This window comes from Sus scrofa, chromosome 5, assembly GCF_054392235.1.
Source record: "Sus scrofa isolate SSC_HxYL_T2T_F1_AM1 chromosome 5, Sscrofa_HxYL_maternal_Yorkshire_Landrace_v2.0, whole genome shotgun sequence".
In the NCBI taxonomy this organism is placed as follows: Eukaryota; Metazoa; Chordata; class Mammalia; order Artiodactyla; family Suidae; genus Sus; species Sus scrofa.
Genome location: NC_139387.1, coordinates 88,726,342 through 88,739,937, shown reverse-complemented (window position 1 = coordinate 88,739,937; position 13,596 = coordinate 88,726,342). Strand labels below are relative to the sequence as shown.

The 13,596-nt window shown below is 43.7% G+C and overlaps 1 protein-coding gene across 9 annotated transcripts in view; it reads left to right on the top strand.

Annotated features, from left to right (window-relative positions):
• The window catches only part of LOC110260784 (uncharacterized), a 566,816-nt gene that overhangs the window by 528,377 nt on the left and 24,843 nt on the right, over window positions 1–13,596 (top strand). Inside the window, exon 8 of one of the 9 annotated variants that reach the window (XR_014804186.1) lies at window positions 488–1,547. The exons of the other annotated variants lie outside the window; for them this stretch is intronic. The gene's annotated coding sequence lies outside the window, so the exon portion shown is untranslated. Of the gene's footprint in view, window positions 1–487; window positions 1,548–13,596 lie in introns of those variants that run through there. 9 annotated transcript variants of the gene reach the window in all.

Sequence of the window (13,596 nt, the reverse complement as noted above, 5' to 3'; positions counted from 1 at the left end):
ACTCTCTGTAGCCCAAAGCCATAATATCTGCTCTTAAATGCTGTATTCCAGATCTGTGTAGCTCTAGAAGGAAGATGCTAGCTGGAATGCATCCCTGGAACATGGTTCCATTCATTCAGCAAGGATTTTTCCCTCTCGGAGAAGTTACAGCCATCCTACTGCTGAGGAGTGTCATTCAAGATAGGCAGCATGGCCCAGTGGAAAAAGCATGAGCTACAAAGCCAGAGAGCCCTGAGTTCAGTCCTAATTCAGTAAGTCACCAGTAGGTGATCTTGAGAAAGTTATTCACCCTCCCTGGACCAGAGGAGCCTCATCAACACAGTGGGGGATACTGTCTATTTTTGTAGGATTCTTGTTAGGATTAAGTGAGAAAAGATGTAAAGCACCTCAGTGGTGCCTGGCACACTCGGTAAATAGTGACTACTAGTGGCTGGAACAATAGTCATTTTCCACTTGTTAAGTGCTAATGTCCTTGCCTTTCATGCAGTGACCCCAAAGCAACTCAGAGATCCTCACGCTCCGTTGGAAGGGACCAAAGGATCCAGCTACTTGAGCACCCCCCACACCTCCCCAAACCCTTGCTGGAGAGAACTCTGTAAAGCCAACTGGGCAGAATGTACAGAAGCTTCTGAGCCATCCAGCTGGCTTAGATCTAGACACATAGTATTAGTTTGCATTTACTGAGAGCCACTCTGTGCCAGGCACTGCACTAAGACCTTCATAAGCAATGAAGTCCATTCTAAATTAATCCTCAAAATGATCTGTGTTGTAATTGCCCCCCCCATTTTACAGGTTATGAAACTAAGGTTCAAAGGGTTAAGCGACTTTCTCAAAGGCATATAAGCCCATAGGTGGACTCAGAATTTGACCCAGGCTGCCTGATCTCAGAGCCCCCACTCTTCTATTGTATGGCCTCAATATCTGGCGGGAAGACACAGCAAGGCAGAGCCACATTCCGGGATAGCTATTTGGATTGAACTGATGCGTTCATCAGCGAAGCAAGGCTTAGGGTTAGGGTTCTGGTTGACTTGGGCATGCTGCCTCTACCAGAGATATAAGTATCCTATAGACCAGAGGGTCTCAACCCTGGAAGAATATTATGCTCATTTAGGGAGGTTTTCAAAAAGTACCAATTCCTGGACCTCACTGAAAGATTCTTATTTAACTGCTCTAGGGCAGAGTCTGGGTGTAGAAAAAATTTAAAGCTCCCCAAGTAGTTCGAACGGGCAGCCAGTGTTGAGTGTGGCCTCTCCTTGTTCTTGATGGGCACTTGATGTTGCCTCTTGGTCACAGAGCTTCTTGGAGTCCCTCAGGGATTGGATTTGTTCCTCTTGACATTTTAGTTCAGAATTAATTAGCTGACCCTCATACATTAGGCAATAATACATTGTGTAAATTCTGACTTAGGATACCGCTTTGCATAGAAATCTGAGACTTCCCAAGGAGAACATTTTTCTCTATTACTAAGTGTAGTCAAGTTTCCTCTGGAAAATGGCAACATCCAAATCCTTTCCTACGAATCATGTATTACAAAAAAAAAAAAAAAATTGCTTTGAAACATTGCAAGGCAGCCAACATCATTCAGTAAATTACACCATGTAACTGGCTGAGACCTCATGAGACTTGCCCTCTTTGGCTTTATCAAGGGAACAGCCACTTCTCTCTGCAATCCCTTATGGGAATGGATTTCTTCACTTTTCTCTGAAAGGTCAGCTCGCCCCCCCTTTCCTGTATCCCTCATCAAGTGGTGGCAGCTCAACCTTTTGTTATCTTCCTGTGCAGCTCCCTTGGGGATGCGTTTTACTTGCAAATAAGAGATGCCTGCAATTTTAGATAATCTATATTTGAAAAAGAAAAAGAACAGTTTTATTTTGAACAAGGATATTTAGCATGAATTCCATTAGATATCTATGCTGTATTTCCTTTGCTCTTTCTCCCAGGACCCCGTCTTGTTTGGGTTCTCTTCAGTCCCCTGCACAGTCTGAGCGTGTTCAACGTTCCCTTGTGCACACTATTCCGTTTGCTCCTCCAAGTGCATCTTTATTCTCCTCCCTTCTGACCTGGAGCCTGGATGCCTGGCCTGGGGATGGGTGTGCGTTGATGGCATTAATGGTTCCTGGCCCTGTGGCTTTTGGCCAGTGGTAGAAGAGTGAAGTTGGGCTCTGTATTCTGTGGGCTTTCTCCGTGGCTGAGTAGTTGCAGGTAGACTGTGTTTTTATGAATGGACAAAGATCGTCCTCGATAGCCCTCTCCATCCGATGCTCTGTGCATCTGTTATAATGAAAGCTCCCTGTTTCTCAAGCTGGGGAGCACTAGTGGCTCCCTGTCATTGCTAGCCCCTGGGCACTGCACCAACCCTGGCTGAGTTCCTTCAGCTTTGCCCACAACTTCATGGTCACTTTATTAAACTTCCCTCCTTGGATCCGTTCTAATAATGTCATCTACTTTCTGCTGAGACCATAAGGCATCATGCAATTCCCTTCTTCAATTTCAGGGGCCGGATCTTGCTTGGTCTGATGTAGTCCCAGGATCCCATCTGCTGGTCATCAGTTCAGACACCCAGGATTAAGGCCATCAGAGCATGGTCTTCCCTGAACAAGGCTTTTTGATCCAGGGATGGTCACTTGACTTGAGTAGCCCAATTAGATGGAAGGTGTTTCTTATTCTGCCCAAGCCGCTCTAAGAAAACACTACAGACTGGGTGACTTAGAAATAACAGAAATTTATTTCTCGGCGTTCTGGATGCTGGGAAGTCCAAGATAAAGGCCCCAGAGTTCTGGTGAGAGGGTTCTGGTGAAAGCCCTCTTTTTGGTTCATAGCTGGCCCTTTCCAGTTCTCTCTTCACATAGTGCAAGGGGAGAAAGCTATCTCTGGGGTCTCCTGTATGGGAACACTAATCCCATTCATGAAGGCGACAGTCTCTGAACCCAAGCACCTCCACGGACCCCACCTCCAGGAACTGTTATCTTTGGCGGTGAGGATTTCAACGTTTGAATTTTGCAGGGACAGACCACTGCTGAAGGGAAGTAACCACGCTGTGAGCATGAGGAATGCCATTGTAAAGACACAGACAGCACACTCAGGGCAGAGCCAGCGCAATGGCATTGGAGCTGTGATTGCCACATTTGGGGACTTAACTGCTGTAATAAATCCCCTTACAGGTTAAGCAAGTTTTAGTCGCTTTTGGTTTTGTTTTGTAATTTGATGCCACAGCCAATGTGGTTTTAGCAGTATTTCTTTTATTTGTGTAGCAGCCATAGGGCTCAAAGTATCTCCCATTCGTTGTCCCATTTGATTTTCTCAATAGACATGTGAATGATTATAAGTAACAGTAATAGCTAAGTTAATAAAAAATGATAATAGTTATATTCCAGGGATTATTCAGAGCACTTTATCTGTTAATACTGATTTGACTAATGATCAAAACAACTCCATTAGGTAGGTACTATTATTGATCCTATTTATGGTTATTATTAGATGACAGACAGAAGGCACAGGGGTATAAAAACCATGCATCAGGTCGGTCAACCAGCTGGTAAGTGGTAAAGCTGAATCTGAACCCAGGCAGTTGCATCCTAGGGTCAGTGTTCTTTGTCGCTATATTCTACCACACTGTGGCTCAAGGAGGCATGTTTTTATGCCCTTATTTCAAATGAGGAAACTGTGATACAGAGAGCCAAAGAGCCAGTTAGGAGAAGACTGCAGACTCACATTAGATCTAGTGCTGTTTCCAGAATGCCACATATCCCTCCCAGTGACCTTTCCATCCAGGGCTTTTCTAATAATTTATGGAGCAATCAATGCACATAAGAATTCTCCACCCTTCCAAATTGTCCTTGAAGTGGAACTGAGAAAAGACTCCCTCTAGGGGCCACTAAATATAATGCAGCCTATGGATGTAAAGCCTTTATTTCCTACACTCTCTAAAAGAATTTTGTAAAACCATATACTCTGTATATGATTCAAGTTATTATTTTATCATACTTTGCAAAGAATTTAATTCCTGATGTATTAACATATTGACATTTAAAATAAAACTGTAGAGCATACTTCTATAAGTTTCCGATGAAATCCGAATTCCATTGCAATTTGTTATTCCTCATAATCCATTCAAAATATGTGAATAAACATTTTTTTTCCCACTGTACAGCAAGGGGTGAATAAACATTTTAATAGTAGTGCGAAATTTTTATATCTTCCCTTTTAAACAATCCTATTTCCATTATATATTGCACATATAATTTTAACTCCATGCAGTATACTTCATTTCTTATAGTATTTTATTGATCTTTGCAACAAAAATATGAATATAAATTAAAAGCAAATACACTTTTTAAAAAATTTCCTAGGATTATAAGCTCCTAAGGGTTAAACATTTCTTCTGGATTGAATAAAATGTACAAATATTATTGGTACACAATTTAAAAGTAGTTAAAACCCACAAAAGTTCACTTTAATTGGAAATGCATTTATTAAGTAGAAACATGTTTTTTTCTATTCTGTAAAGTTGTAGTGAAGTATAGTTTATTTACAAGGTTGTGATCATTTCTGCTGTACAGCAAAGTGATTTTGTTATACACATACACACATCCATTCTCTTTCAGATTCTTCTCCCACATAGATTATCGAGAAAAGTGGGAATTTTTTTTTTACCTTGATTAGTTCATATAGAATTTACTCATGGCTAGAATTAATCAGGAACAAGTATTGACTGTCTTGGGTATTTTAAAATTTTTCTGTAATCCTAAGCACTGAGAAACCTTACTGACATACATGGGCAAATGAGAATATAAGGTTTATTAGCGCAGTGTCCTTCCGTTATCTGAACACCCTCAGATTATTTGCTGAAAGGATATAGTGATTTATCATCAGAAATTATTTTCACGAACAATCGGACGTTTAATTTCTTCATAGCCCTTATCACGCAAAATAATTACACTCTTTATTTATGTCTTCCCTCCTGCCTCAGGATGCAAACTCCACAGAAGCGGGAAACTTGCTTATCTTCTTTGGAAGCGTGTCTGGCACATAATAGATAATTAACAAATCTCTGTTGGGCAGATAACTAAGGCAGTCTGCTCCCTTGAGGGGAGGCCATCCTAGTGATTCTGTTAGAACAGGCCATGAGGACAGGTTGGATGTAGGTGACCAGGTTCTCCATGAGCCCAGTTATTGAAGCCTCCTCATCCTCCGTGAATAGGGAGAGGTACTCTTTGAGGTGCACTGTTATTTCAGTACGATAGAGAGTCTCCTCCCATCCTCCAGTGGGCAGCAGAGGCAACTCTCTGATTCTGGAACCTTGGCAGCCATCCCCTGTCCTTGCCTCAGTTGATCCTCTTAACCTCTCCCAGTAGGTAGACTGAATGGCCATCCGCGGTGTACTTGAGTAACTTTAGTGTATTTGGTGTGTCCACCAATCTTTGTTCATTTCCCAGCTGTGTAACACTTAGGGGAGAGTATCTAGAAGGCGCCAGTGGTACCTTAATTTATATTTCCATGCCGTCTGAAGGTCTGCAATTTGTACCGTCGTAATTGATTTTTATTCTTACCCGGGCTTTGGGAGGTGGGTGGGACAGATATTTTATCCCTTAATGACGAGGATACTGAGGCCCAGGGAGGTAGAGAAACATGCTCAATATCACATCTTCAGCAGATGGCTGAGTATGGGTTTGAATGCCACTCTAAAAGTGGTAGATTTGAATTGAAATCCAGCCTGCTTTAGCTGTTATTAGGAAAGTGACTTGGCTTCTCTGAACCTCAGTTGTGGAAATTAATGTATTTGTGGCTCTGCCACTCACCAGTACATTGCCTTCCCTGACATCAAGAGGCGTTATTATTACCCCCATTTTAAAACTGAAAAAACCCTGAGGCACAGCATAGCAGAATAGCATAGCCTCCAAGAGTGTGGGCTTTGGAGTCAAGCTACCTGAGCTCAAGTCTTGTCTCCTTACTCATTAGCTAAGTGACCTTGGGCCAGTTAAAATACTTGCCCAGCACAGGTAGAAATCACTATGTGTCCACAAATATTATCAGGCAATTTCTCCAGGACCGCAAACAAACAGTAGCAGTGCTATTGTTCAAAGGTAATCAATCTGATCCCAGAAACTCTGCTTTGATCCATGTCACTAGGTTGTCTTTAGAGCCAGAAAGTCAGGAGATAGGAAGGCAGATAGGAAAGAGCAAAAGGAGAGCAATTGGAGTATCAGGGTGTTTTTCTGTAAGGAAAGAGGAAGAATTTCCTTTAGGCACCCTTTCCAAGGATGCCAGTAAGGAATTAAATTGCTCAACCATGCTTCTTTACCACGGCGCTGATGTTTTCGTTAGAAGCAGTACTGTGATAAGATAGGCTGTAAGGCAGTACAGCTTTATTTGGGTTAAATTTCGGACAGAATTCCAGCAGTTCACTCTGATTAAGGTCGCCAGCATGGGGCTTTGGCGATAAGGGGCAGACATTTCTAGGGCAAATGCCACTGTGCATCCCACCAGCAGCAATGGGGCCTGCATAGTATGGATACTCATTCTATGCTGGGAACTGATCATCTGGCCAACTAAGATATTTACCTGGTGGGCGTGTCTAGTCAGAAGCCACGCTCCTTCTCTGTTCCTGTGTGCTCCTGTTTCAGTGCCACACTGAGAAGCCCACTTTTCCCTCTGGAAAACTGCACCCAGGGAGTCCCTCCTTCCTTTCCAAGATAGAACATTCTTTGTGCCCACATTCTTGGCCTGGAGAAGAGAGATGGTTTACTTTTTTTCAGCTGGTGTTAGGTGTTGCGTGTGGTCACCTGCTGGGTGAAAATGAATGGGCTCAGCGCTGACCTGTATGTAGCCTTGATGTCTTCCAGCACCTAGCTCTCCTCTTTGCCTGTAGTTCCAACAGCAACACCAACACCAACAAGCATAACTAACAGGTGCTGAACAATGACTTCATTTGCTTGCTGAAGTCAGTTGTGTGCCCTGTAGAATGTCACCTCCCCTTTCCTCAGTCAGAGGATCGCTGTGCTGCTCGATGTGTATCGTCTCCGTGCAGTGTCCAGATTCTATGAATCCGTTGCCTTCTATGTGGTCCTTTGTGGCTCCTCTACGAGATGTTGTTGTTATTATTATTAATAGTTAAAATGAGGGCTGACATTTCTTAGACACCGTATGCCATTGTGTTGAGTACTTAATATGTATTAGCATATTTAATTGCTAAAATAAAAACCCCGCAAGGTGTGTATATATGGTCATCCTCAGTTTGCAAATGAGGCAAACCACAGTTCAGCAAGATTCAATACATTTGTCAAGATTACACAGCTAGTTGTGAACGACCTGGGATAAAATCCCAGCCTGACTTCAGGCTACCAGCTCTACTGTGTGGAATTGTTCCTTGCAAAGTTCATAAACAAGAGCTCAGTCTACCTTTGTCTGTATTCTGAGGTTAGAGTTTGTGCAGTACATACACTTTGGCCTAAGTCCGTGTTCGTGTTTCCAGTCATATTGATAAGGAAAGGATGATAAGGTTGATAAGAAAGACAAGCCTGTCAGATTCCCACATGACAATGACCTTTGATGGTGTTTATCGTCAGTGCAGAATCCTGCCTGGAGGCTTATATTGGAAATTTGGAGAGTAGAAATTGTAAGTTATGGAATGGATTTCAGACCAACAGGGTGATAGTAGTCCATCACCAGGTGGTTGCTGTTGTCAAGATCTCATATGTTCCCAGGAATCCAGGCAACATTAAGAAAGAGAAATGAAGATATCTGAGTTAAGAGAGAGCAGTTACGGAGTTCCCTTGTGGCACAGTGGGTTAAGGATCTGGCATTATCGCGGCAGTGGCTTGGGTCGCTGCTGTGGGGTGGGTTTGATCCTTTGCCCCAGAATTTCCACATGCCATGGGTGTGTCTAAAAATAAGAATAATAAAATCAAATAATTTTTTAAAAGGAGGGAGCAATTATGTCATAGAATAAGGTTTACGAATGGCAATCATGGAAGCAAATAATGTAGAAGCTTGTATGACCAACATATGCTGCCATCATAATCACCACTGAAACACTATGTCCTTCTGTCTTACTTTGGGTTCTCCCAGAAACAGAACCTGAGAAAAGAATTCTAGTGCAAATATGTATATTTATAAATTGAAAATAGTAAATTAAAAAAGTGAGACAGGAAGAAAAAGGCAATAATTAAAGGCAGTGTCATCAAGCAGCTCTTATTGTGAGCAGTTGAGCTTAGTCTCACTGAGGAAACCCTGGGAGTTTATATGTAATCCGGAAATATATATATAATCCTCTAGAAGGCCGATGGGGGATTATTAATTTCTAGGCACTTTTGTTCTACTATAAGGGCAGTCAAAGTGTTTTAGAATCCAGATAAAACTTTTAGGAAGAGACGTGCAGGAGCTGGCTGCTGGCAGTCAGCCATCCTGCACTGACGTGGAAAGGACGGGGGCATATGGATGGCCAACTAGATATTTACCTGGTGGGTGTGTCTAGTCAGAAGCCATGCTCCTTCTCTGTTCCTATGTACTCCTACCTCAGTGCCACACTGAGGAAACCCACTGATAGCATCTGAGCAATTTTGTTTTTAGAGGGCAAGAGACATAGAGTAGCTAACAACGCATGGATTCACTTAATTTTCACAGCCACTATATAAAGTAGGTGTTATTACTGTTGTCATTTTGTAGTTAACAAAAAGTACATGGAGGTAACAGAATTGCTTATATGCAAATAGCTGACAAATGGCAAAGCCAGGAATTGAATCCAGGGGTTCCAACTCTAAAACCCATTATCTTGTTCCATCTATTTTTTTTTTTTTTTTTTTTTTTTTGTCTTTTTGCTATTTCTTCGGGCCGCTCCTGCGGCATATGGAGGTTCCCAGGCTAGGGGTCTAATCGGAGCTGCAGCCACTGGCCTACCCCAGAGCCACAGCAACTCGGGATCCGAGCTGCGTCTGTAACCTACACCACAGCTCACGGCAACGCCGGATCGTTAACCCACTGAGCAAGTGCAGGGACCGAACCTGAAACCTCATGGTTCCTAGTCGGACTCGTTAACCACTGCGCCACGATGGGAACTCCCATCTTGTTCCATCTAAATAAGCAGTCTGTAAGAGTGCCTCTTGTGGCTCAGGAGATTAAGAACTCTACTAGTAGCCATGAGGATGTGGGTTTGATCCCTGGCTTCAAAGGGGATCCCAGTGTTGCCTAGTTTCCGTGAGCTATGCGGGAGATCACAGATGCAGCTCAGATCCTGTGGTGCTGTGGCTGTGGAGCAGGCCAGCAGCTGTAGCTCCAGTTCAGCCCCTAGCCTGGGAACTTACATATGCTGCAGGTGTGGTCCTAAAGAGCAAAAAAAACAAAAAAAACAAAAACAACAGACTGTAGCTTCAGGCTCCTTAATTCTCATTTCCCTAGCTTCATACCTCTTGGCTATGTGTTTTTTTTTTATCCAGAAAAAAAAATCCAAGTTGCTTCTAGCAGGTTTTCATTGCCCCATGATGAGAATTTTTCTAGGCAGTGTTATTGATAATTACTGCTGACACTTAGCCTGCTCCTAAGCTCTTTATAGGCTTATCTTTTCAAACCAATGAGGCATTTACTATAGTACTCCCATCTTACTGATGAGGGAGCACTTACTTACAGGAGCACTGGGTGGTAATAATTTGCTTGGGACCATGTATTCAGTGAATGAGAAAACTGGAAGTTCGGTCTGACTTCAACTCCCTTACTTTTATTTACATGTATTCTTTTTCTCACATTATCCTGCATCATAATTCATCACAAGTGACTATATATAGTTCCCAATGCTATACAGCAGGATCTCATTTCTTATCCACTCCAAATGCAGTAGTTTGCATCTATTAACCCCAGACTCCCAGTCCATCCCATTCCCTTCCCCTCATCCTTGGCAACCACAGTCTGTTCTCCAAGTCCATGAGTTTCTTTTCTGTGGAAAGGTTCCTTTGTGCCATATATTAGATTCCAGATATAAGTGATATCATATGGTATTTGTCTTTCTTTCTAACTTCACGTAGTATGAGAGTCTCTAGTTCCATCCATGTTGCTGCAAATGGCATTAATTTTTATGGCTGAGTAGTATTCCATTATGTATATATGCCACATCTTCTTAATCCATTCACCTGTTGATGGGCCAAACTTTCATTGAAAAAGATACATGCGCTTGTACGTTCATTGCAGCACCATTCAGAATAGCCAAAACATGGAAACAACCTAAATGTCCATCAATTCCCTTACTTGATCACTATGTTCTGCTGTCTTCTTAATTGGAAAGATTTACAAAAACAAAGTTGTTTGTAGACTGGGCCCTTGGGAATTCCAGGAACTACCTTTAACATGAGACAAAGTCAGTGAGCATAGCCAATCCAGGGAAATGGCATCTCTACTCAGTTTTGATTCAGAAAGTATAAATAGGGAAACATGACGATATAACTCTGGGTGAACATTTGTATTTCTGAGCTCTTGATTAAAGTTGTCGCTAGATGGACACTGGACTTAGAAGTGTCACATTCATGTAAGTTTCCAGCTGAGTCAACGTGCTCTTAGCTTTGGGAGCAAGTTTGGATTCTAGACAGTGGATCTTTGTTTCAAAGCACTAAAAGGGAGAGATATATCAGTAGTCAACATCTTCACGTACTTGTTTTTTTCTCGGTGGTCTTTGTTTATTACAGAAAATATTGAAATAAATTAAAAAGAACAGAAAAAGTTGAAATTAATCACATCATTTGTCTTCTCTTAAAACCAGCAGATTCAGGCCCCCATCCCAGCCCCAGTAGGAACCACTCTCAACATTCTGGTGCTCCACAGCCTTTTTTTTTTCCTCTAGGATCATAAAAATATACCTATAGGCTAAATGCATAGATCTATACCATTGACAGCTTTAAAAAAAAAAAAATGTGATCATGCTTTTTTCACTTACCCATACCTCCTAGACTTCCTCAATAGTATTTACAGTTACTTCATTCTACCTTGAGCCCCTGCACAGTATCCCAGTATATAGATTATAATTTATCTAAATAAGCTCTTATTGATGGCCATTTGGCTTGTTTCAAAATATTCGTTAATACAAAACGTGCTACAGAAATCTTTTTTATTTATTTATTTATTTATTTTTTTTTGCTGCCAACTTCATGTCTTTTTAGAGCATTTAGCACCTGCCTGAAGGTGTCAGATGGTTGTGACTTTCCGTCCTTGAACCACCCAGATAAAGCAGAACAGAATATTTATTTTTGAGAATCCTAGACTCCCTTCCACAAATACTTCTTTCTTCTGACTCTTGTTTAGATGCCCACAACCAGTAGCAGTCATTTAAATTATAAATCCCTACGGGCAGTAATGTGTCTGCATTCCCATTCTGATACCCAACCAGGAAGAAACCCCAGTGGGCATCGTCCCTCCTCCATCGTCTCTCCTCCCACCCCCACCTCATCATAGGTCCAGCCTTCTCCCCTGGCCGCTGTCTCCTGGACCAGCCCTGAGTCCTTTGGGGGTTCACAGAGCCTTAAACCTTAGAAGGTGTTGCTCAGCAGAACTGAAATATGCCTCCATGCCTCCTGCCACTCACCAGCCACGCACACACCAAAAAAGCTCCAGCTCCTCCAACAACGGCTTTATCTCTGGAAAGCTTCTTCAATCTTGGAGGGACAGGAAGACTTTTTCTCCTCTTCGAGCTCTGCCTCTACACTTAGCATGGAAGCCAGCAGAGAAGACCCATCTGAAGCAGACGGATCTCACTTTCCCTTCTCACCTTCCAGCAAAAGGCAGGAACCCCCAGACCTCAACCCCCAGCCTTCCTCTCAGCTCTTTCTTCAGGACCTGGGGATTGTGGCATCTGGAAAGAGAGGAACTGGGGAGTGTGGAGACTACCCGATTGGGATCCTGAGATGGGAGACCGGGGGTGAAGGAATTCCACATCTGGCCACCCCACCCCGAGAGCTAAGAGGGGCAGGAAACTTGTGTGGAGGGGAAAACAGAGATACTGAGCTTACCGTCCTGGGACATCTCAGCTCCACTGTGCAGAGAGGCTTCTAACACATCTCTCTCCCTTCCCTCACCTAGAAGGGAAGGGGTACCTTGCCAAAGGGGTACTTTGTCCAGCTGCCCTGGGGAGAAAAGCAGGATCACCTTCGCCCTGCTGTCTCCTGGGTCCTGCCGCCGCCTTCTCCCCTCTGTCATCTCCCTGGGTGCTGCCTCTCTGGTGCTGAAGCTGAGCTCCCAGCGCTGCAGACCTCTGTACTTACGGGGCTCCCCTTTCTTGGCTCTCGGCTTTGACTCTTCATAGGGCTCTTAGCTCAAGGCCAGACTCCAGGCTCCCAGAAGTCACCCCGGGGATGGGTGGGGAGGGAGCAGAGCAAGAGGAGGCAGATTCCATTCGGCAGCCACAGTCCTCAGGGTGGAAATGGAACAGCCCGGGGTGAAGGACAGAAGGACCTGGGGTGGCAGCTCTCCGTGGTCCTGGCCGACGCCAATGCGTGGATGTTTAAGGCCAACAGCCGCCCGCCCATATTCTGTTAAAACGGATGAAGGAGTCAGGGCCTGTGGTACCAGAATTGGTTTTAATTAACCCGCTCGCAGTCTGGCTAATTAAAGTCTGAGTGCCCTGTTTCCACACTCCCCTGCCCCCCGCCCCCCAATCGTGTGTCAGTTGCCTGGGCAGATCTCAAGGTTTCTTTTCACTTCTCAGGGCTCTCTCCCCGGTGTGAACTGAAAAGGCTTTGACTGTGTTTCTGCTTCCCACCCCCTCATCTTGCCTCCTCCCCATCAGTTCCCCCTCCAGCGGCCTTCTCTGCCCCATCTCTTGGTCTGGGCAGAAAAGCGGGAGTGAGGCAGCTCTAGCCACTTGGTGGTTTCCTGCTTTACTCGCGCTCCCCCAGCTGCCAGATTGGTCCTGGAAATCGGAGTCTGGGGTTGGCTTAAAACCCACTGCCCTCGTCTATAGGTCCAGGGGATGCGATTTTAATTTCATCAAGTAGAAACAGGATCTTTGGATGGGTGAGGTTTGAACCGCTTAAAAATGGAGCCTGTGTTTGCGGTTCCATCTGAGCTGAATCTGAGGCAAGGCTGAAATATGGAAAGCACTTCCTTATAGTTTGGAGAACTCCTGGGAGGGAAGAGAAAGGAGGTTAGGAATTGGGGTGGTGCGGAGGTGGAAACATATCAGCTGAACTAATTCCATGCTGAAGGGCCACAGAGGCGGGAGCTGCATAGCCCTCACAGTATAATCATTTTAATGTGCCTGGTCCCAGGCTGAGCAGAAAGTAGACAATCAAATGATTGCTTGTTAAGTTAAACCTGAAAAGTGCAATGAATTGCATTTTTAAGCTTTGTGTTTTGGCTGATTCTCTCTTCCCTCTGTTAAAGTATACAGTCGGTGGCAGATTTTGGAGACATTTATTTTACAGTCTTTTAATGAGTGGAGATGGAGGAATACTCTTAGAGGAACAGGATGCTTTCTTGTAACATCCACGTCGTTGAGAGACTCTTTCCACTTGGCCTTCTATGTTGGCTATACTTCCTCAGTCAGCTTTGGAGCAAAATGTTCAGAGGGAGAAATGGCTTGACCAGAGTACCAACTATTTTTATTTTTAAAATTGATTTCTA